Source organism: Podarcis erhardii (assembly GCF_964252035.2).
Source record: "Podarcis erhardii genome assembly, chromosome: 15".
NCBI classification, from domain to species: domain Eukaryota; kingdom Metazoa; phylum Chordata; class Lepidosauria; order Squamata; family Lacertidae; genus Podarcis; species Podarcis erhardii.
The window spans coordinates 7,690,871-7,716,350 of record NC_138505.1 but is presented as its reverse complement, the minus strand read 5'-3'; the positions used below and the strand labels follow the sequence as shown (position 1 = coordinate 7,716,350).

Here is a 25,480-nt window from a genome sequence, read left to right as displayed (position 1 = left end):
GGGGTGGTCCCTGCCTGTTTGGAGGAGGCGGTGGTAAAACCAATCCTTAAGAAAGCTTCCCTGGATTCAGAAAACCTAACTAACTATAGACCAGTTGCTAATCTCCCTTTCCTGAGCAAGGTTCTGGAGCGAGTGGTCGCAGACCAGATCCAGGTGCTTTTTGGAGAAACTGATTTTCTGGATCCGTTTCAGTCAGGGTTTTGGAACAGAAACTGCTTTGGTCGCCCTGTATGATGACCTCTGTTGAGAGAGAGAGAAGAGAAACATGTCCCTGTTAATTCTCCTCGACCTCTCAGCAGCTTTTGATACCATCCACCATGGTTTCCTTCTGGAGCAACTCTCCGAATTAGGCGTAGGTGGCATCAATTCGCGCTTCTTCCAGTCCCACTAGAATGGCCGTTCCCAGAGACTGTTGCTTTTCATCTTAAGAAATGGAACTTAGTGCGCTCACGGGGACAGTGTCCAGGAGATCCGAACTCCCTCAGGGGCTTTCCATCCAGTGCCCCCACCCCCCTCCTTCTTTACAAACTTGGGGGTGGTTTATTGCGCATCCGCGGATGAGACTGCATCTTCCCTTACACCAGGAAGAATTTGGGAGGCTGATTACTCCCATCTCAGCCTGGGCCTGACAAATTAATTGACAAAGATCATTTAATCAATGTTTTCAATAGTTATGCAGAAGAACCACAGAGAATGGGCACGAGTTAGTGTGCAGTGCTTCAGCCTAAGGAACCCCTTGGGTTAAGTGAGAACGGACTTGGAAAAGACTACAGCTTGGAACCCTGGAGAGTTTACCCAAGATAAGACCAAACTTTCTTTTTAAAAAGTGAAAAACAATGTTAGAATAAATCTGGCATAAAATTTAACAAAGTGTTATGAAGTCTAGCAGTGGTGAAACAAAAAATGCATTAGAATGTTCTCTGTGAAAAATTCCATGTTACAAGTTACTGTTTTCTTGGTTCCAATGGTTGCAATGCATTTTGGTCCCTGAGTGCAGGAATTGCCCTGTCAAGTGCTGGGGTCACTGTGAGTTGGAGAGTCCAGGGATATTCGGGTGAGGGGGGCAGTTTCCCCACCCCTCCTGTAAGTTATTCTTGGTTATCAGCCTGCTAACTATAGAAGGATTGGGCTGAAACTACCACTGCTTCCAACCTTGGATTTTTCTGAGCCAGTTTTCCCCATTGTGTTTTCCCCCAGGAGTGTCTGGACCACAACCTCTGTCATCTCTGACTGTTGGCTGTGCTAAAATTAAGATTAAGATTATACGGTGGTACCTATATATGATATATTAAATATATTACTTTTCCCCCACCCATCTGCATGGGTTGCCCAGCCATTCTGGGCAGCTTCCAACAGAGTAGAAAAGAACACAACAGAACATCAGATACTAGAAACCTCCTAATACGGCGCTGCCTTAAACGTCTACAGAAGGTCATGTGATTGTTTATCTCTTTGATAGATGATAGGAGAATGTTCCACAGGGTGGGCACCACCACCGAGAAGGCCCTCTCTGTAACTTCACTTCTCACATTGAGGGAACCACTAGAAGGCCCTCAGACCTGGACCTCGGTGTCTTGTCTGAAAACAGGGGTGGAGACTTTCTTCAGGTATACAGGATGCAGTTCCAACCTTCTGCTCCTCGTACACTCCTGAGGCATCAATTGGGAAAGCTGGTGACCTGGGTGAGTCCTCCCTTTATCTACCATCTTTGTAGAAATTACAATTTAGCACTTCTCACGGCGTGGCATCACTGGACGTTTAAGGAAACTTGATGTTCTGCCAAATCCCTCTGAGCATGGAGCTTAAATATGATTCTGTGGCAACTGATCACCATTCAAGAGGGAGTCTGGAGTCTGTCCCCATTTCCTCCACTTCCTTGACTCACCTGAAAGTTCTCTTGACAGGTCAACATGTCAGGCAGCCGGACTGAACTGCAGCGCTCCATTGATAACATAATCAATGTTTTCCATAAATATGCAATAGAAGTACGGGTAATGGGCACGAGTGAGTGTGCAATGCTTCAGCCTAAGGAACGCCGTGTGCTGAATGAGAGAGGACTGCGTCAACTGGTAAAGGACCAGCTTCCAGACATGCCAACGGTGAGGAGCAGGAGAGGGTGGTTTGTTGCTCAGTTGGGTTACTCCTTGCAATGGGGGAAGCACTTCAGTTCTCTTCATCTTTTCAAAATCCTCACTTCTCAGATTGCCCTTTGCTTTTCCCTTTTCGGGATTAAGAAATTTCTTGTTTTGAAGCTATCTCCCCTTCAGTTGTAAAGCCATTACTTACCATTCCCCCATCCTGGCTGGTACTAGTCACCTGCTAAAGTACTTTTCCATTTTTATACTTATTTAGCAGAATGATCCGCACAAGGGCAGCCAAGCCTCCTCCCTCTCTCCTCCCTCTGCTCCTTCTCCACAACCTTCCAGAGTGGATTTTCTGTGACTGCACTGAGGAGAAGAAGGAGGGGATGTTCTGTTACGCTTGCAGAAGTTGTTCCACAGACAGAAAAGGAAAGGAAAACCCCACTTGGGTGCAACACATTTACGGTTTAATCTACAAAGACCTCTAAATAGTTTACCCAAGATGAGACCAAATTTTCTTTTTAAAAAGTGAAAACCATTGTTAGAATCAATCTGGCATAAAATTTAACAAATTGTTATGAAATCTAGCAGTGAGGAAACAAAAAATGCATTAGAATGTTCTCTGTGAAAAATTCCATGTTACAAGTTACTGTTTTCTTGGTTCCAATAGTTGCAATGCAATTTGGTCCCTGAGTGCAGGAATTGCCCTGTCAACTGCTGGGGTCACTGTGAGTTGGAGAGTCCAGGGATATTCGGGTGAGCGGGGCAGTTTCCCCACCCCTCCTGTAAGTTATTCTTGGTTATCAGCCTGCTAACTATTGAAGGATTGGGCTGAAACTACCACTGCTTCCAACCTTGGATTTTTCTGAGCCAGCTTTCCCCATTGTGCTTTCCCCCAGGAGCTTCTGGACCACAACCTCTGTCATCTCTGACTGTTGGCTGTGCTAACTGGGGCCAATGGGAGTTGGGAGCCCCATGACATTAGGAGAGACACAGCTCTCCTAGAACATCCCAGGAAGGATGACTAAATGTATCATACTCTTGTGTGTGCTTGAATTCATCCAAAGACCGCTTGCTTTTTCCACTGGTTTCAGCCACTGTAACCATCTTTCCTTCTTTATTCTCTCCCAACTGCACAACAAAAAGGCCTCTTCTGTCGTTGATGAGGCTTTGGAAGGAAACGATGGTGAAGTTGACTTCAAGGAGTTCACGGATACACTAAGAAGAATTCTTCTCATTTCCTATGAGAACTCCACAGCATGAAGAACCAACCTGGAGGTGAAGAATCCATCAACTCAACTCCATCTCTAAAGCTCATGTCCTCCTGAGACAATAAAGATTTCATTCAAAGATCCATCACCTTCTGTGTGGTGTTTTTCTGAAGCACAGTAACAGAATCTTAGCTGCAGCATAAACTGCATGTCAGGACATTCCCTCGGTGATAAGAGGCTTCCAGTAGGATAAACGAGAAGTGGCCAAAAGACTTAAGTAAGAAAATAGAAATCTTCTTTAAAGACCAACATAACATACTGTTTCTTTTTGTTAGAAGGAGGAAAGTGGTTCTGGGTGGTGGGTGGGGAGCTAGAATTCTGGATGAAGAGGAATAGAAGGTCGTTTGAAAGGAAGACAGGGAAATTGTAGAGCAGCTGGATAAATTATTAGGATCAGTCTTCACCCTTCACAGCAGAAGATATAGTGCAGGTCCATGGGGCTGACAAATTAATTGAGAAAGATCATCATATCGCCAGGTCCAGAAGGGCTCTATGCACGAGCTCTTGAGGAACTGAAATGTTCACAAGAACTGCCTCTAAAGATTGGAACATGGTCCACATGACACTGTTTCTTAAAAATGGCCCTCAGTGGGGATCCAGGTGATTCCAGGTTGGTTAACTCAATGTTTTTCATGGAAAAATTGATGCAAAACACTCTTTGTTTTTAAAACATTCTTTAAATTTTTAAATCAAATTAATACAGTGTCCACCCCCCCCCATTGAATACCTGTGCCAGACAAATTAGTTGACAAATTGAAGATCATCATATCCCCAAGTTCAGAAAGAATCTTTCTGGAGCTCTTAAATAATTTAAATGGGATGTTTGGAGTAAAATCTTCACAGGACCTGTCTCTAAAGACTGGAACATGGTCCACGGGACACTGTTTCTTTAGACGGGTTTTCAAGTTAGGAAGAGGATTAAGATTATACGTGGTACTTTGGTTCTCAAATTTAATCTGATCCGGAAATGCATTCCAAGACCAAAGCGTACCAAAACCAAGGCGCACTTTCCCATAAAAGGTAATGCAAAATGGATTGATCTGTTCCAAACTTTTAAGAACATCCCCCAAAATAGCAATTTGACCTGAATTGTACTAACGAGACCATTGATCTATCTAATGAAAGCAATAAATAATTTCCAGAGTCCCTGAGAAATAGATATTGCTTGTTTAATGATGATGATATATTAAATATATTACTTGTCCCCCACCCATCTGCATGGGTTGCCCAGCCACTCTGGGCAGCTTCCAACAGAGTAGAAAAGAAGACAACGAAATATCAGACATTAGAAACCTCCTGATAAGGGGCTGCCTTAGATGTCTACGGAAGGTCATGTGATTGTTTATCTCTTTGATAGATGATAGGAGAACGTTCCACACGGTGGGAACCACCACAGAGAAGGCCCTCTCTGTACTTGACTTCTCACATTGAGGGAACCACTAGAAGGCCCTCAGACCTGTACTTCAGTGTCTTGTCTGAAACAGGGGTTGGACACGTTCTTCAGGTACACAGGAATCAGCAAGGGATACCCACATGACCTGAAGGTGCTGCTGTGCAATGCCAGGTCAATGATTCATAAGACTACTGCCATCTATGACTTGATCATGGATGGAGGTCTTGACCTGGCATGTGTGACAGAGACTTGGTTGGATGAAGCAGATGGGCCTGTCCTTGCCGCTGCTTGTCCACCAGGTTTCTCTTACGCACAGCAACCCAGGTCATGTGGGCGGGGAGGGGGGGTTGCAGTGATTTTTAGGAAGTCATTAGTTTGCACCAGGCGTCCTATTGGGAAGACCCAGTTTTCCAAGTGCATGTTCTGGAAGTTGGGCAATAGGGGCAGTACAGGATTCCTTTTGGTGTACCGACCTCCCCGCTGCACCAAGGATTCCCTGCCCGAGCTGCTTCAGCTTGTGGCAGATGTTCTCCTGGAGACACCTAGTTTGGTTGTCCTAGGGGATTTTAATATCCATGCCGACACGACCTTACAAGGGGCCGCTCAGGACTTCGTGGAAAGCATGGCCTCCATGGGGCTGTCCCTGAATAAGTTTGGCCCAACCCATAGCTGCGGACATGCCTTGGACCTGGTGTTTACCTCTATGGATGTTGGTGATCTGACACTAAGTAAAAGCGAAACGAAAGAAGTGCCATGGTCAGATCACTTCCTGGTGCAACTGGACTTCTCTGCGACCCATCCCCTCTGCAGGGAGGTGGGACCAATTCGGATGGTCCGCCCCCGCCACTTAATGGATCCAAATGGTTTCCAGAGAGTGGTAGGGGATGCTTTATCCCATGTTGATGGCCTTTCAGCCGATTCCCTGGTGGCCCGCTGGAATGTGGAGTTAACCAGGGCTATTGACTGTTTGGGTCCGAAGCGCCCTCTCCGACTGCATGGAGCCCGTACAGCCCCATGGTTTTCCACGGATCTGAGGGCAATGAAACAATCGTTGAGACGTCTAGAGCGCCGGTGGCGGATAACTCATTCCGAATCTGACCGGACACAGGTTAGAGCTCAACGTCGAGCCTACCAAGTGGCGATAGCGACGGCGAAGAAGACTTTCTTCACCGCCTCTATTGCATCTGCAGAAAACAGCAGCAGGAGACTTTTTCAGGTGGTTCACAATTTAGTGGAACCACCTGCAACATCGGGGCCCAGTACGGGCCACATGTTCTCCTGCAATGATTTTGCAAAGCTTTTTGGCAGATAAAATCGCTCAGATTCGGGAAGAAGTAGACTCCACCGTGGGAGCAGGGCCGGGGCGGGAGAGTGCTAGAGTTCTGTCTAGTCAAGTTGAGTGGGATCAATTCCAATCTGTTACCTCCGAGGATGTGGACAGGCAGCTTGGACGAGTGAAGCCAACCACCTGTCTCCTGGATCCTTGCCCATCCTGGCTTATAAAAGCTAGCTGGGAAGGACTGGGTGATGGGCTTCGTGGGGTGGTGAATGCTTCCCTCTGTGAGGGAGCCTTCCCAGACGCGCTGAAAGAGGCGGTTATTAAACCGCTTCTTAAAAAAACATCTTTAGATGTGGCCACGATGGCCAACTATCGCCCAGTTTCAAATCTTCCATTCTTGGGCAAGTTGATTGAGCGAGCGGTGGCCGAACAACTCCAGGCACGCCTGGAAGAAGCGGACCATTTGGATCCCTTCCAGTCGGGATTCAGGCCTCATCATGGGACTGAAACTGCCTTGGTCGCACTGGTTGATGATCTTCGGCGGGCTAGGGACAAAGGTGAGAGCTGTTTCCTAGTTCTGCTGGATCTCTCAGCGGCGTTTGATACCATCGACCATAACATCCTTCTGGACCGTCTTGAGGGGCTGGGAGCTGGCGGAACTGTCATACAGTGGTTCCGCTCCTTCCTCCTGGGCCGTGTTCAGAAAGTGGTGGTGGGGGATGAGTGTTCAGACCCCTGGGCTCTCACTTGTGGGGTGCCTCAGGGTTCTGTCCTCTCCCCCATGCTTTTCAACATTTACATGCAGCGGCTGGGAGAGATCATCAGGAGGTTTGGGCTGGGTGTTCATCAGTATGTGGATGATACCCAGCTCTACCTCTCTTTTAAATCAGAACCAGTGAAGGCGGTGAAGGTCCTGTGTGAGTGTCTGGAGGCAGTTGGAGGATGGATGGCGGCTAACAGATTGAGGTTGAATCCTGACAAGACAGAAGTGCTGTTTTTGGGGGAAAGGAGGCGGGCAGGTGTGGAGGATTCCCTGGTCCTGAATGGGGTAACTGTGCCCCTGAAGGACCAGGTGTGCAGCCTGGGAGTCATTTTGGACTCACAGCTGTCCATGGAGGCACAGGTCAAATCTGTGTTCAGGGCAGCTGTTTACCAGCTCCATCTGGTACATAGGCTGAGACCCTATCTGCCTGCGGACTGTCTCGCCAGAGTGGTGCATGCTCTGGTTATCTCTCGCTTGGACTACTGCAATGCGCTCTACGTGGGGCTACCTTTGAAGGTGACTCGGAAACTACAACTAATCCAGAATGCGGCAGCTAGACTGGTGACTGGGGGCGGCCGCCGAGACCATATAACACCGGTCTTGAAAGACCTACATTGGCTCCCAGTATGTTTCCGAGCACAATTCAAAGTGTTGGTGCTGACCTTTAAAGCCCTAAACGGCCTCGGTCCAGTATACCTGAAGGAGCGTCTCCACCCCCCTCATTCTGCCCGGACACTGAGGTCCAGCGACGAGGGCCTTCTGGCGGTTCCCTCATTGCGAGAAGTAAAGCTACAGGGAACCAGGCAGAGGGCCTTCTCGGTAGTGGCGCCTGCCCTGTGGAACGCCCTTCCAGTAGATGTCAAAGCGATAAACAACTACCTGACATTCAGAAGACATCTTAAGGCAGCCCTTTTCAGGGAAGTTTTTAACGTGTGATATTTTATTGTATTTTTGCTTTCTATGGAAGCCACCCAGAGTGGCTGGGGAGGCCCAGCCAGATGGGCGGGGTATAAATAATAATTATTATTATTATTATTATTATTATTATTATTATTATTATTATTATTATTGTTATTATACAGGATGCAGTTCCAACCTTCTGCTCCTCATACAGTCCTGGGGCATCAATTGGGAAAGCTGGTGACCTGGGTGAGTCCTCCCTTTATCTACCATCTTTGAAGAAATTACAATTTAGCACTTCTCATGGCGTGGCATCACTGGAAGTTTAATGAAACTTGATGTTCTGCCAAATCCCTCTGGAACCCTCCTCTGAGCACTGAGCTTAAATATGATCCAGTGGCAACTAATTGCCATTCAAGAGGAAGGCTTTAATCTAACCCCATTTCCTCCACTTCCTTAACATTGATTGTTTGATGATGATGATGATGATGATGATGATGCTATACTAAACATATTACTTATACTCCTCCCATCTGCATGGGTTGCCCAGCTTGATGTTCTGCCAAATCCCTCTGAGCATGGAGCTTAAATATGATTCTGTGGCAACTAATCGCCATTCAAGAGGGAGTCTGGAGTCTGTCCTCATTTCCTCCACTTCCTTGACTCATCTGAAAGGTCTCTTGACGGTTCAACATGTCAGGCAGCTGGACTGAACTGGAGTGCTCCTTTAATGACATAATCGATGTTTTCAATAGTTATGCAGAAGAACCACAGAGAATGGGCATGCGAGAGAGTGCATAAGGAACCCCTTGTGCTGAGTGAGAGCGGGCTGTGTCAACTGGTAAAGGACCAGCTTCCAGACATGCCAACAGTGAGGAGGGTGAGAAGGTTGTTCGCTCCTCAATTTGGTTACTGCTTCCCTTGGTTACAGTTAGAATTCTCTTGGTTACAATTCTCCAGGTTGCATCCCCACCATCCCCAGTTAGGGCTTGGGAAAGACTACAACCTGGAACCCTGGAGAGATCCTGCAAGTCAGTGTGGGCATCACTGAGCCCGTTGGACCCACAGTCTGACTCGATATAAATAAGCCAGTTCCTATTTAAACCAGCCCCTTCTTCCCAGGGCCGGATTTAGGAGTAATGAGGCCCTAAGCTACTGAATGTAACGGGGCCCTTTATATCTCCAGCTGTCCTTTGTCAACAACAAACTGTCGCTGTTTTTCGTATTCACTATATGCTATATGGTAATTTATGGACCTAATAGGTATCTAAAGCCAGTTACACATGTTGTCCATGAAGAATGTCGGCACACTAGATATAGAAATGAGCAAACCAGTGATATTTTAGGGAGCAGGCTAGGAGGCGGGGCCCATCACTTACATCATAGGAGCGTACACAACACAAAACACTGTTGCTGTATGTAGGTTTTATTTTATTTGTTTTTTTATCTTTTATTTTGGAAATGTACATTCAGTTTTTCCCCCTTTAATTTTTTTTGGGTCCCCCAAGAGAGTGGGGCCCTAAGCTATAGTTTGTTTAGCTTATACGTAAATCCAGCACTAGGGACGCGGTGGCGCTGTGGGTTAAACCACAGAGCCTAGGACTTGCCGATCAGAATGTTGGCAGTTCGAATCCCTGCAATGGGGTGAGCTCCTGTTGCTCGGTCCTTGCTCCTGCCCACCTAGCAGTTCAAAAGCACGTCAAAGTGCAAGTAGATAAATAGGTACCGTTCCGGTGGGAAGGTAAATGGCGTTTCCGTGTGCTGCTCTGGTTCGCCAGAAGCAGCTTAGTCATGCTGGCCCCAGGGCCCAGAAGCTGTATGCCGGCTCCTTCGGCCAATAAAGCGAGATGAGCGCTGCAACCCCAGCGTCGGTCATGACTGGACCTAATGGTCAGGTGTCCCTTTACCCTTTAAATCCAGCACTGATCACACTCCTTGGAGGTCAGATCTCATCGGTGGCCACCTCTGCAGAGACCTCTTGGCACTGCTGGTCTCCCCCGTAGGGAGGAAATAGTGGGGACCTGCCCTCTGGGGTCTCCTGGGGTCTGTGCCCACCCAGCATGATTCAGAGCAGGCTCTTTTTCCTTCCACAACTGCCCCTGTCCCCACTTTAACTGTTCTTTAAGGTAGATTTGATTCTCCTTCTTGTTCACAATATGAATCTTCACTTACCCCTCCTTCCCTGGTGGGAGGGAGCAGTGGTGTAGCGTGGGGGTGCAGGGGGTGCCAGCCGCACCGGGCACAACATTTGGGGGGGCGCACTCGCAGCTCTCTGCCCCTACCTGGCTCACTCACTCTCTTGCACTGCAGTGCTGGCTGTGCGAATCCTATCCGAGCTGCCGGGTCGCTGCCCACTGTGGAGGGGGAGGGTGCCAGGCGTGCGTTGCGGTGCGGAGCGGAGAGAGAGCGAGGGAGGGACTATCTGGGGGAGGGACAGTGCAGCGGCCACCCAGTGCAGCGCTGAGCGCGGGAGAGAACCACACCCGACCAGCCCAGGCAGCAGCAAGAAGAAGCTGGCAGTGGCGGCAGGTTAGGGGTTAGGGGCGCAAATTACTTGCCTTGCCCCGGGTGCTGACAACCCACGCTACGCTGCTGGGAGGGAGGACACTATTTAATGCTTTGTCTCAGGGGCCAAAAAGTCTTGAACTGGCCCTGTGCACAGGGTTGCAAAGCTAGCATCCATGCACACTTCTTTGGGAGAAAAATCTCACCAAAACCAATGGAACGTGCTCTAAAGCAAGCAGGCTCAATCTCTTTTGCTTTCTTGTAAATGGAACCTGTTCCCTGCTAAACTTTGCTTTGTGTGGCAAGGAAACAAACAGGTTACTCCTTGCTTTCGGCAATGAAACAATTTTGTTGCTGTTATGACCCTCTCCCTTCTGGGTGCCCGGATCGTAAAATCGCTCTTCTTGGAACTTACTTCAAAGGAAGCCTGGTATAGAATAAGAGAACAAGAAGGATGCATGTTTCGTGAAGACTGGAAAATGTTTACTGAATATGTCGGTGAAGATTGCGTTCATTTAAAAATGCTGGTAGCATTAAGACAAATTCAACAGCGTAAATAAGTTTTGCTGGATGTAACAATTAATTACTGAATGGTTTAGTTCAGGCATAGGCAAACTCGGCCCTCCAGATGTTTTGGGACTGCAACTCCCATGATCCCTAGCTAACAGGACCAGTGGTCAGGGATGATGGGAATTGTAGTCCCAAAAATATCTGGAGGGCTGAGTTTGCCTATGCCTGGTTTAGTTCATGTAAAATATGCAGGGATGCATGGTATGCAAAATGAACCACGGAAAGAGAAAAAAGGAAGTCATTGATTTAAGGTTGTTTCAATGAATATTTTGAAATGCAATTTAGAAAATTTAATAAAAAATTATATAACAACAACAACAACTTCTACTTATTATTATTATTACCCCACCCATCTGGCTGGGTTTCCCCAGCCACTCTGGGCGGCTCCCAACAGAATTAAAAGCACAATAAAATATAAGACATTAAAAACTTCCTTAAAAAGGGCTGCCTTCAGATGTCTTCTGAAAGTCATATGGTTGTTTATTTCCTTGACATCTGATGGAAGGGCGTTCCACAGGGCAGGCACCACTACTGAGAAGGCCCTCTGAGATATATATATATATGGTGAGTATTGTGGGGTGCATAGAATTAACACACTAAGACCCTATTCAGCCCAATAGGGTAACTTTTCTTTTCTTTTTGGAACAAAGGAACTCAGAAAAGGGGATGGCAAGTTGGGGCACGGGAACGATTTATTTGTTTCTTGTAACTTGAAGCCATTGGTTTGAATCCTACCATCCAGAACAGGAGAAAACAAGATTGTTCCCTCTTGAAAGATTTGAAGATGGCTATCGTATCTCCTCTCAGTCTCCTCCACAAGGAGAAGGGGAAGACAGAGGACGAGATGGTTGGATAGTGTTCTCGAAGCTACCAGCAAGAGTTTGACCAAACTGCGGGAGGCAGTGGAAGACAGGAGGGCCTGGCGTGCTCTGGTCCATGGGGTCACAAAGCGTCAGACACAACTAAATGACTAAACAACAATAACAACATCATATCTCCTCTCAGTCTCCCCCTTTCCAGGTTAAACATAACCAGCTCCTTCAACCGCTCCTCATCAAGCATGGTTTCCAGGCCCTTGATCATCTCAGTTGCCCTCCTCTTCCATCTTGTCTAGATGGAACTAGATGAGCCATTGGCTGGAACCAACCGGGCTCTTCTAACATTCTTTGTCTTTTTTGATGTCCACAATATGTGCGTTTTCCCAAACGACACAGAGTTGTGCCATTCACTTGCAGCAGTGGAACCAGAATCAGACAATGGCACGTCCCTGCAGAATTCAGGAACCACGATTGTTTAATCTTGCAGATTGCCTTGCTGAGGTATTAGAAAGCATTGTATATTTCCCTCCCAGTACATTTCCATTGTTCCATTGGGAAACCTGCTTGGGGGGAAAAACAACAAACAATAAAGCCTGTCTTCTCTGCAGTTGCCTCTCTTCCTCACCCCAAGCTCTCAAGACAACTATGTGTGTCAGGGAACTGACATCAAAGGGAGAAATGGAGGCAGGGCACCAGAGCGATGCCGGGGAGGGAACCAGCAGAGGGGAAGGATTTCAGCGTGACACCAATAGAGAGGGGAGGGAGATGGAGGAATCGGTGTCAGGGCTCCAAGACCCTTCAAGCGAAACTAGCGGAGAGAGTGCTGGCACGCCCTTGCTGTCCCCTTACTTGCGCAGACGCGTTCCGCGCAGGGAACATAGGCGGAGACTTGGGGTCAAACAGCTTTTATGCTGGAAGAGATTCAAGAAACGCCCACTGACAGATTCTGCAAGTGACTAACAGGTCACGGAGGGCGAGCTCTAACCCTAAACATGGTTGAGCAAACGATCTAACTGAAGCGGAGGCAATTTACGCACGAGTAACCCACCCATAACCATTACAATGTGCAACAATTTGCTGAATTTAGAAGAGAGGGAAAAAGTGTCCAGAATTTTGCAGAAATGCAGGGGAAGGACCATGGCTTAGAAGTTTCCAGGTTCCATCCTCAGCCTCACCAGTTAGGGCTGGGAAAACACTACAACCTGGAACCCTGGAGAGGTCCTACAAGTCAGTGTGGGCAGCACTGAGCTCATTGGACCCAAGGTCTGACTCGATATAAATAAGCCAGCTTCCTATTTAAACCAGCCCCTTCTCCCCAGAGCTGGATTTAGGTTTGATGAGGTCCTAAGCTACTGCAGGTAATAGGGCCCTTTATATGTCCAGCTGTCCTTTGTCAACAACAAACTGTTGCTGTTTTTCGTGTTGACTATATGCTATATGGTCATTTATGGACCTAATAGGTATCTAAAGCCATTTGCACATGTTGTCCATGCAGAATGTAGGCACCCTATACAGTGGTACCTCGGGTTACATATGCTTCAGGTTACATACATTTCAGGTTACAGACTACGCTAACCCAGAAATAGTACCTCGGCTTAAGAACTTTGCTTCAGGATGAGAACAGAAATCGTGCTCCGGCAGTGCGGTGGCAGCAGGAGGCCCCATTAGCTAAAGTGGTGCTTCAGGTTAAGAACAGTTTCAGGTTAAGAACGGACCTCCGGAACGAATTAAGTACATAACCCCGGGTACCACTGTATATAGAAATGAGCAAACCAGTGATATTTTTTAGCGAGCAGGCTAGCAGGCAGGGCCCATGACTTACATCATAGGAGCCTACACAACACAAAACACTGTTGCTGTATGTAAGTTTTATTTTATTTGTTTTTTATCTTTTATTTTGGAAATGTACATCCAGTTTTTTCCTTTAATTTTTTTTGGGGACCCCAAGACAGTGGGGCCCTAAGCTATAGTTTGTTTAGCTTATATGCAAATCCGGCACTGCTTCTTCCAGAACCTCAGGGAGTAGAACCTTCCATTATTTAGTTATTATAGGGGCATAGCTCTCTCCCCTACCCCCAAATGTTAAAATTGTTTGTTTATGTAACAACAGCAGCTAAGATTCTATCTGAGCAGAAAGGGAAGGCAGAAGAAGTTCCAACCAGAGAAGTATTGATAGGTAAGATAATGGACTATGTGGTACTGGAAAAAGTAACATCAAAATTAAGAAAAGCTGAAGAAAAATTCTGGGAATTATAGGGATAGAACGGGGTCAGCAAACTTTTTCAGCAGGGGGACTGTCCACTGTCTCTCAGACATTGTGGGGGGTCAGACCATATTTTTTTGGGGAAAAAATGAACAAATTTCTATGTCCCACAAATAACCCAGAGATGCATTTTAAATAATGAGTACATTCTACTCATGTAAAAACACGCCATTCCCGAACATTTCCACGGGCCGGATTTAGAAGGCCTGTCTGCTGTTTTTACATGAGGAAAATGTGTGCTTCTATTTAAAATGCATCTCTGGGTTATTTGTGGGGCATAGGAATTTCTTCACCCCCCCAATATAGTCTGGTCCCCCACAAGGTCTGAGAGACAGTGGACCGGCCCCCTGCTGAAAAAGTTTGCTGACCCCTGCTCTAATAATAATAAAAAAAAATAATTTATTATTTATACCCCACCCATCTGGCTGGGCTTCCCCAGCCACTCTGGGCGGCTTCCAAAAAATATTAATATACTGTAATACATCTAAAGAGCCAGGATGGTATAGTGGATAATGACAATGTGAATGTATAACATTAAATGGAAAATAAATAAAAATTATACAAAAAACAAAACAGACAAAACAAAACAAAAAGGACTCTGGGGTTTTTTCTTTTTTTTTGGGGGGGGGAGAAGTACTTTGCAACATTTTTTCAGTTCATTATGAATTATTTCCCAACACTCTTTTACTCTTTTACAGGTCCACCACACATGATAGAACATGCCTTCAGTCTCATTACATCTCCAACAATTTCTCTTGCCAATTAACAATCGGGCAGTCTGTTTCCCCCCAGGATATTTTGCAAGTAAAGTCATGATTGTGATGCTGGTTCAGGAAACAAATTTATTTGAAAGCAAACTCCACTGAGGGACGCGGGTGGTGCTGTGGGTTAAACCAGAGAGCTTAGGGCTTGCCGATGAGAAGGTTGGTGGTTCGAATCCCTGTGACGGGGTGAGCTCCCGTTGCTCGGTCCCTGCTTCTGCCAACCTAGCAGTTTGAAAGCACGTCAAAGTGCAAGTAGATAAATAGGTACCACTCCAGCAGGAAGGTAAAAGGCGTTTCCGTGCACTGCTCTGGTTCGCCAGAAGCAGCTTAGTTCTTCTGGCCACATGACCCGGAAGCTGTACGCCGGCTCCCTCGGCCAATAAAGCAAGAGGAGCGCCACAAACCCAGAGTCGGCCACGACTGGACCTAATGGTCAGGGGTCCCTTTACCTTTACCTTTAAACACCACTGAAGTTAAACACCCCCCCCAATTTCCTCCCTATGAAAGGAGGTTAAGAAATTGAAGGGGTGTTGGTGTTGGTTGGCTGGAAGGCTATTATCTAATCTGTTCTGGTATTTTTATGAGGGTAAAAGTCAAGCGACTTCAAAGGGACACATTTTAGGGACATGATTGTACAGGAACCACACCACGGCGGTCTGTATCTGAAACTGTCAGGATTTCTACAAAGAAAATAAATCCCCGTTGCTTCACCCATTTCAAAAGCTGCCTACAGCACTTTAAAGTTCAGGTTTCACAATGGAGGGTGTGCAAAGACAAATAAAGTAACAATGTGTATGTGTGTGTGGCCTGGCCATTTTTTCCCACAGCCAGAAACGGACCTCTTCCAGCCATGCTAGCGCCCCCAAACTGCTTTTTTTATCATGCTATTTTGTCATGTTATTAATTCCAAGCCAAGTGGGGTACCAATTCAAAGTGCTGGTTTTGACCTATAACCTTCACCTTCCAAAACAATATGCAAAATTGAAAAACATCAGTCCTTCAGAATTTGTGCTGTTCTGAACTTTGCAGTGCTGTTCCTCCGGCCAAGTATTGTGTACAGAAAATACCAGGGACAAGATGCACCTATTAGTGAAAATGCTGTGCATTAGACTAGGGCAACATTGTTTTGCAAAAATGTGTCTATTAGGCAAAATTGCACAGAGAATGTGTATATCAGGAGAAATTAGCACTTCTTTGTTGCAGCTTGCCTCAAGAACCACTGGATGGCAATGTTTTGCAGCAAAGGGACTACCTTTTTGGAGGTGAGAACACTTTGAGGGTGGGCAAGATATCTATGCTCTAAAAATTCTGGCCATGTTGTACAGTAAATATAACTTATTTTGAAATGATTTAGAGGGGAGAGAGAATTTGCATTGCTTAAAAATGGCACCAAATCATTAATACAAAAGTTAAAAAGAGTTGGAGACTTCAGTTAATATGGATAGACAATGGGCAACTCAATAGGGAATTGCTGCATTTGACAGAGGGGGCGAACCTAAACTGAAATCAATGGAAAGTGTAAGGAGCCTTGTTACAGTCTGGCTACAATATCATCAGTTACATGAAATGTTTAAAACAGATAGGAAAAATGGTTTTTCGGACCAAAGCTCACAATATGAAAAAGAACTTACGCAAAACAAAGAAAAACGTTTATCCAAAATGTACGATTAGATTGGGAAACAAAAGACGAGCTTGTCAAGGTCGCTATGACACACTGGGCAATAGATATAGGGAATAATACAGACTTTAATCTCTGGGGAAAACTCTGGAAGACCGACCTGAAGTTTACAGTGTGTTATTCCTTGAAAGAGAACAACTTGAAAATGTTTTACAGGTGGTATTTAACATTGAGTAGGCTTGCTAAGGGGACGCAGGTGGCGCTGTGGGTTAAACCAGAGAGCCTAGGACTTGCCGATCAGAAGGTCGGCGGTTCGAATCCCTGCGATGGGGTGAGCTCCCGTTGCTCGGTCCCTGCTCCTGCCAACCTAGCAGTTTGAAAGCACCTCAAAGTGCAAGTAGATAAATAGGTACCGCTTCGGCGGGAAGGTAAATGGCGTTTCTGTGCGCTGCTCTGGTTTGCCAGAAGTGGCTTAGTCATGCTGGCCAGATGACCTAGAAGTTGTACGCCGGCTCCCTTGGCCAATAAAGTGAGATGAGCGCCGTAACCCCAGAGTTGGTCACGACTGGACCTAATGGTCAGGGGTCCCTTTACCTTTTAGGCTTGCTAAGATTACAGTGGTATCTCAGGTTACATATGCTTCAGGTTACATACGCTTCAGGTTACAGACTCCGCTAACCCAGAAATAGTACCTCGGGTTAAGAACTTTGCTTCTGGATGAGAACAGAAATCGCTCAGCAGTGGCGCAGTGGCAGCAGGAGGCCCCATTAGCTAAGGTGGTGCTTCAGGTTAAGAACAGTTTCAGGTAAAGAACGGACCTCCGGAACGAATTAAGTACTTAACCTGAGGTACCACTGTATAAGACTGAATCAGATAAGTGCTCTAGATGCAATGAGGTTGAGGGTATGATCTTTCATATGTGGTGGACCTCTAAAAGGGTAAAAGAGTATTGGGAGATAGTTTATAAATGAACTGGGGAAAAAATGTATAAAAGCACTTTTCCAAATAAAAAACCCAAAGTTCTTTTTGTTGGGGATAATTTAGACTGAAATTCCCAGGTGTCAAAAAAGGTTATTTATGTATGCCACTATGGCAGCCCGTGTTTTGTTAGCCCCAAAATGGAAAATGAGTGAAGTCCCATTTCAAGAAGAATGATGGAATATTTGCAGCTTGCAGATCTAACTTATAGAATAAGACATCCATGTCCAACTCCCAAGAGACTGCAATCTGCTCCCACTATAAAAAAATCTGGATTGACCAGGGACGCCATGCGATCAACTGGTAGATTGCGACCAACTGGTTGGACATGCCTGGAGTAAGAGAACAAGAAGAACATTCATTTAAAGAAGACCGGAAAATGTTTATTGAATATGGGAGGAAATTGTGTACACTTGAAAATATTGGCAACATTAAGATAAATTCCACAGTGTAAATAAGTTTTGATGGAAGTAATATTGGAATACTGAATGGTTTAGTTTATATAAAATATGCAGGGATTTATGTTATGCAAATTGACCCATGGAAAGAGAAGAAGTCGTTGATATCTTAAGGTTGTTTAAATGAATATTCTAAATTGTAAAACAGAAAATTTAATAAAAAATACGATTTTTTTTAAAAAAAGAGTTGGAGCCAGGATGCAGCCTTGGTCCACTTCGTGGGACATTATAGAAACATCAGTCACACCACCATTTAAACCTGCTTTGACCTTCATTTCATACTGTTGTATAGTTCTTGGATCAACAGCAGAGGAATGCAGTTGCTCTTGGCAACTGATATTTCTCCCAGTGTTTATTGCGATAAATAGAATCAATGCAACAGGAAGATCCATAAAAGCTTTGTAAAGATTATTTTAATATTGATCAATGGCACTGCGTCCTCCTCCGAGCTCTGCTTGTTCTTCATGAATAAAGTTGTTACATTTGCAACTGGAATGATAACTTTTAAAGGAGATATGCCATGCATACAGCTTTCAGGAGATGTCTATCAAGCTAACTGGCTGATAGTTTTGTGGATCTTTCCTACTCTGTTTCTTATAAATTGGGAAAACGAGGCTCGTTTTCCATCCAGGGGGCAATTGGCCGGTGCTGGGAGCAAATAAGCCAGCTGGGATAGGCACCCACCATTCTGTACATTCCTTATAGAGCTCAGGTGAAAGCATGTCATCTCCTGGAATGTTATTTGATTTTAGGCAATAAATCAGGGCCTTTATCTTATTATAGGAGACTGGTTGCCATTCAGCTAGGTTTGAGAAATCTTTACCCATTGCTGGTACATGCAGGGCCTGATTTAGGTTTGATGAGGCCCTAAGCTACTGAAGGTGATGGGGCCCTTTATATGTCCAGCTGTCCTTTGTCAACAACAAATTGTTGCTGTTTTTTGTGTTGAATATATGCTATATGGTAATTTATGGACCTAATAGGTATCTAAAGCCATTTGCACATAACAAAACATGTATTTCATCAAAGTAATTGTTGAACTAAAATACAATTAAGAAGAAGTATATTGATAGTAAAATACAATTAAGAAGTATAAAAGGTAAAGGTAAAGGGACCCCTGACCATTAGGTCCAGTTGTGGCTGACTCTGGGGTTGCGGCGCTCATCTCGCTTTATTGGCCGAGGGAGCCAGCGTACAGCTTCCGGGTCACGTGGCCAGCATGACTAAGCCGCTTCTGGCGAACCAGAGCAGCGCACGGAAACACCGTTTACCTTCCCGCCGGAGCGGTACCTATTTATCTACTTGCACTTTGACGTGCTTTCGAACTGCTAGGTTGGCAGGAGCAGGGACCGAGCAACGGGAGATCACCCCGTCGCGGGGATTCGAACCACTGATTTGACCTTCTGATTGGCAAGTCCTAGGCTCTGTGGTTTAACCCACAGCGCCACCCGCGTCCCACTAAGAAGTATATTAATAGAAGTATATACCCATTAAGAAGTATATTAATAGTGAAATACAATTAAGAAGTATATTAATAGTGAAATAATTATTAAGCTCTAACTTAAAATGATTTTTTTTTTATTGGAACAAACTTAATAATGCAAATACATTGTCATTTGGCAATAACAAAAGTTCCTTTAGAATCACAACTGACAAAGACTCATAATCTAGTCTCTAGAAACTTGCTATAACATGCTATAACATGAAATAATAGGTGTAAATATATGATGCAAACTACTAATAGTTATAAATAGCTTTATTAATATGAAATTAAATGTTATAACCAAGGTACCGCTGTATAAAGAAATGAGCAAACCAGTGATATTTTAGGGAGCAGGCTAGCAGGTGGGGCCCATTACTTACATCATAGGAACCTACACAACACAAAACAACACAAAACACTGTTGCTGTTTATCTTATATTTTGGAAATGCATATCCAGGTTTTTCCCCCTTTAATTTTTTTGGGGGCCCCCAAGAGAGTGGGGCCCTAAGCTATAGCTTGTTTAGCTTATATGTAAATCCGGAACTGGGTACATGTGACTGTCCAGATTTACAATCAAATATATTGGAGAAACATTCAACCCAACCAAGGGAAGGAACTAAGGCTTCTCATGTCATTTTGACCCCAGTTCCTAAAATTGTCTTCCCTCTGTTCCATTACTGCTAGTACCAATGCCCGCTGCTGGGTTTTCGAATGTTCAGCTTTCTTGTTTTGTGAGTGGAATTTTGTTTTCCAGCCTACATTTGATTAATATTTCAATGGATTTCTCTGATCGATTCTTAATCCCTAATTGCCTCGAGTAGAACTTTCTTTACGGTCCACAAAGAAGCTGGACCACAAAGAAGGCTGATCGCCGAAGAATTGATGCTTTTGAATTATGGTGCTGGAGGAGACTCTTGAGAGTCCCATGGACTGCAAGAAGATCAAACCTATCCATTCTGAAGGAAATCAGCCCTGAGTGCTCACTGGAAGGACAGATCCCGAAGCTGAGGCTCCAATACTTTGGCCACCTCATGAGAAGACTCCCTGGAAAAGACCCTGATGTTGGGAAAGATGGAGGGCACAAGGAGAAGGGGACGACAGAGGACGAGATGGTTGGATAGTGTTCTCGAAGCTACCAGCATGAGTTTGACCAAACTGCGGGAGGCAGTGGAAGACAGGAGGGCCTGGCATGCTCTGGTCCAGGGGGTCACGAAGAGTCGGACACGACTAAACAACTAAACAACAACAGAACTTTCTTAGCCGCTTTGCATTGACCATCAAGGCAATGTGTGTAGCCTCACAGGGACTGCTGCGCTCTGCTGCCCAGGAGGACTCTCCTGTGTGAGTGTCTGAGGGCCCTGCTCCTTCCTGCCACTTACCACCTGGCCCAGGGTGGGGCCTGACAGGCCTCACAGGGACGGTTGCTGTCACTGCTGCTGCGGCCCAGGGGGATCCGGAGGGGCGCAGAGTTCTTTTTAAAATGTTTTAAAATTTTCCTTTTCCTTTTTATTTTTGTATATGCGGGGACAGGGATGGGGGTGGGATGGATGTTTAGTTGGGAATTTGTTTGATTTTAATGGATTTGTAATTTTTTATTTGTATTGTTTTTTGTTTTCTGGGGTTTTTGTTTTTATTGTTTTAAGGTCTTATTTTGTTCTTAAGGGGAGGGGTCAGGGCTGCCAGGGAGTGGGTCCCAGCCAACAAAATGGCTGGGGCATGTTCCACAGAGGGGGATGCACTGGGACAACCGATCTCAGTGATCACGGGTAGGAGGAGGAGTTACGCTAAGACCAGACCATGTCATTACAGAGGAGGCAGGTTTAGTCGTTGTCTGAGGACTATCCCTGCCTCCGGGTCTGGTCCTGACCGGACGGATACTAGAATCAGCAAGGGATACCCACATGACCTGAAGGTGCTGCTGTGCAATGCCAGGTCAATGATCCATAAGACCACTGTCATCCATGACTTTATCATGGATGGAGGACTTGACCTGGCATGTGTAACAGAGACTTGGTTGGATGAAGCAGATGGGCCTGTCCTTGCCGCTGCTTGTCCACCAGGTTTCTCTTACACACAGCAACCCAGGTCATGTGGGCGGGGAGGGGGGTTGAGTGATTTTTAGGAAGCCATTAGTTTGCACCAGGCGTCCTATTGGGAAGACCCAGTTCTCTGAGTGCATGTTCTGGAAGTTGGGCAATAGGGGCAGTACAGGATTCTTTTTGGTGTACCGACCTCCCCGTGGCAACAAGGATTCCCTGCTTGAGCTGCTTCAGGTCGTGGCGGATGTTCTCCTGGAGACACCTAGTTTGGTTGTCCTAGGGGATTTTAATATCCATGCTGACACGACCTTACAAGGGGCCGCTCGGGACTTCATGGAAAGCATGGCCTCCATGGGGCTGTCCCTGAATAGGTTTGGCCCAACCCATAGCCGCGGACATGCCTTGGACCTGGTGTTTACCTCCATGGATGTTGGTGATCTGACACTAGGTAAAAGCGTAACGAAAGAAGTGCCATGGTCAGACCATTTCCTGGTGCAACTTGACTTCTCCGCGACCCTTCCCCTCTGCAGGGAGGTGGGACCGATTCGGATGGTCCGCCCCCGCCACTTAATGGATCCAAATGGTTTCCAGAGAGTGGTAGGGGATGCATTATCCCATGTTGATGGCCTTTCAGCTGATTCCCTGGTGGCCCGCTGGAATGTGGAGTTAACCAGGGCTATTGACAGTTTGGCTCCGAAGCGCCCTCTCCGATTGCATGGTTTTCCACAGATCTGAGGGCAATGAAACAATCGTTGAGACGGCTAGAGCGCCGGTGGCGGATGACCCATTCTGAAGCTGACCGGACACAGGTTAGAGCTCAATGTCGAGCCTACCAAGTGGCGGTAGTGACGGCGAAGAAGACTTTCTTCAGCGCCTCTATTGCATCTGCAGAAAACAGCTTTTTCAGGTGGTCCGCAATTTAGCAGAACCACCTGCTACATCGGGGCCCAGTACGGGCCACACGATCTCCTGCAATGATTTTTTTGCAGATAAAGTCACTCAGATACGGGAAGAGGTAGACGCCACCGTGGGAGCAGGGCCGGGGCGGGAGAGTGCTAGAGTCCTGTCTAGTCAAGTTGAGTGGGATCAATTCCAATCTGTTACCTCCGAGGATGTGGACAGGCTGCTTGGACGAGTGAAACCAACCACCTGTCTCCTGGATCCTTGCCCATCCTGGCTTATAAAAGCTAGCCGGGAAGGGCTGGGCGATGGGCTTCGTGGGGTGGTGAATGCTTCCCTCCGTGAGGGAGCCTTCCCAGACCCGCTGAAAGAGGTGGTTATTAAACCGCTTCTTAAAAAACCATCTTTAGATGCGGCCACGATGGCCAACTATCACCCAGTCTCAAATCTTCCATTCTTGGGCAAGGTGATTGAGCGAGCGGTGGCTGAACAACTCCAGGCACGCCTGGAAGAAGTGGACCATTTGGGTCCCTTCCAGTCGGGATTCAGGCCTCATCACGGGACTGAAACTGCCTTGGTCGTACTTGTTGATGATCTCCAGCGGGCTAGGGACAAAGGTGAGAGCTGTTTCCTAGTTCTGCTGGATCTCTCAGCAGCGTTTGATACCATCGACCATAACATCCTTCTGGACCGTCTTGAGGGGCTGGGAGCTGGGGGCACTGTCATACAGTGGTTCCGCTCCTTCCTCCTGGGCCGTGTCCAGAAAATGGTGGTGGGGGGTGAGTGTTCAGACCCCTGGGCTCTCACTTGTGGGGTACCTCAGGGTTCTGTCCTCTCCCCCATGCTTTTTAATATCTATATGAAGCCGCTGGGAGAGATCATCAGGGGGTTTGGACTGGGTGTTCATCAGTATGCAGATGATACCCAGCTCTACCTCTCCTTTAAATCAGAACCAGTGAAGGCGGTGAAGGTCCTGTGTGAGTGTCTGGAGGCAGTTGGAGGATGGATGGTGGCTAACAGATTGAGATTGAATCCTGACAAGACAGAAGTACTGTTTTTGGGGGACAGGAGGCGGGCAGGTGTGGAGGATTCCCTGGTCCTGAATGGGGTAATTGTGCCCCTGAAGGACCAGGTGCGCAGCCTGGGAATCATTTTGGACTCACAGCTGTCCATGGAGGCACAGGTTAAATCCATGTCCAGGGCAGCTGTGTACCAGCTCCATCTGGTACGCAGGCTGAGACCCTATCTGCCTGCAGACTGCCTCGCCAGAGTGGTGCATGCTCTGGTTATCTCCCGCATGGACTACTGCAATGCGCTCTACGTGGGGCTACCTTTGAAGGAGACCCGAAAACTACAACTAATCCAGAATGCAGCAGCCAGACTGGTGACTGGGAGCGGCCGCCGAGACCATATAACACCAGTCTTGAAAGACCTACATTGGCTCCCAGTACATTTCCGAGCACAATTCAAAGTGTTGGTGCTGACCTTTAAAGCCCTAAACGGCCTCGGTCCTGTATACCTGAAGGAGCGTCTCCACCCCCATCGTTCTACCCGGACACTGAGGTCCAGCACCGAGGGCCTTCTGGTGGTTCCCTCACTGCGAGAAGCCAAGTTACAGGGAACCAGGCAGAGGGCCTTCTCGGTGGTTGCGCCCGCCCTGTGGAACGCCCTCCCACCAGATGTCAAAGAAAACAACAACTACCAGATTTTTAGAAGACATCTGAAGGCAGCCCTGTTTAGGGAAGCTTTTAATGTTTGATGTATCATAGTATTTTAATATTCTTTTGGAAGCCGCCCAGAGTGGCTGGGAAACCCAGCCAGATGGGCGGGGTATAAATAATAAATTATTATTATTATTATTATTATTATTATTATTATTAATTGTAGAAGTTATCAGATAGGGCCTGAGCGCTGTGGCAATTTGCTGGAAGACAGCAACAGGATCTGAAGGTTTGCTCATAAAAAGGTGATGCAAGCTTGTCGGATGATTACTAAATAGTGTCTCTTGAATATTGCAGCTCAATCTGTGAGACCATTTCAGTCTTTTTCTGTCCTGTATTTCTCCACTCACGCTTGCCGGTTGCCGGTATGCATTCTGTTACAAGATTTATGGTCACTGGTATTGCAAAGTGGCTGCCTTCCGTTTGTTCTAAGACTTCAGAAGCGTTCCCAAAAGTAAATAATGACTACAATGTGATTGATAGCACTTATACAATATATACTGACCCTTAGACTTCCATGAAGGATATAGAAACTATGTTGGGATACAAATTCCAACAATTTCAGTCTCTTTGCTTCTCCAAAGAACAATGAGAGGTTAGGAAAATATCTCCCAAGTCTACATTGAATGGTAGCAAGAGACCATCCACAATTGCTCCAATTCGGGCATTGAAATTTCCACAAAAATGTATAAAAGCTATGTGGAATTTATGACCAATCTGCTCCCATAGGGATGTTAAATCTGACCAAATATTGGTGGTCAGTAACCAGACTATTAGTAGGGGGAAGGCAGATGTTTATACAGAAAAACAAATTTCCCGATTCAGTTTTGATTTGTATTAGCAAAATGCAATTATTTTGAATTCCAAAGCCTGCTATCCTGACTTCCAGAGCTAAATCAGATGATATAAAGGAAGTTGAACTCCCACTTCCTTGGCCCTTTTTATATTTCTTAACAGCTGGTTAGCAAAAAGAATTATAACTGTGTAAGTTGGCGGGGGTGGGGGAAGGGTTAAGTTCATGAGACCAAGTCTCTTGCGAACATATTATATCCTTGTGAACTGCCCTGAGACCTGCGGGTATAGGGCAATATACAAATATAATAATACAGTAATAATAATAATAATAATAATAATAATAATAATAATATCCAAATACAGGAACATACAAATGAAATCCTTATCCACCTTCTTAGCAAGCCAAAGGTATCATGATTTGCTTTTCTATAGTTACCTCTACACCTGGGCTTATTTTGAGCATTTGTTAAAGGATAATCTGGAAAGTTTCTGGAGAACAGATCGCTAGGAGAGTAGGAGTCTGGGGACTCTAACCTGGGTATATTTCTTCCAATACCTGCATTCAGGCCAGCATAATGAATCTTCCCTTCCTGTCTGTTGAAGTGTATCTGAATATTATTAGGCCAGATGACAGTCTTATAACATAGTTTTATGGCTCAAACCCGTCTTCTCCTTCCTCTCCAGTTGTCTTTCCCAGACTGCAATTATCTTTCTCTTGGAAGTACAGGGAAGGGATATCTCATTTGCAATCGGAGGTGTTGGTGGGGATTATTTGCACAACCTTTTGATTTGAAAAACAGCCTTTTGTCAGCAGAGTATGAATTAGAGACCAAGATTTATCTCGTAGATCTGTATCCTAAAAGGTTAGCTTTATACTGCT

General features: G+C 46.0%; 1 long non-coding RNA gene across 1 annotated transcript; it reads left to right on the top strand.

The window, feature by feature from the left end:
• Nucleotides 1-814: 814 nt before the first annotated feature.
• LOC309330593 lies at nt 815-3,437 on the top strand. The gene is made up of 2 exons (XR_014151500.1): nt 815-2,099; nt 3,228-3,437. It is a non-coding gene; the product is annotated as an uncharacterized lncRNA (long non-coding RNA).
• Nucleotides 3,438-25,480: the final 22,043 nt, after the last annotated feature.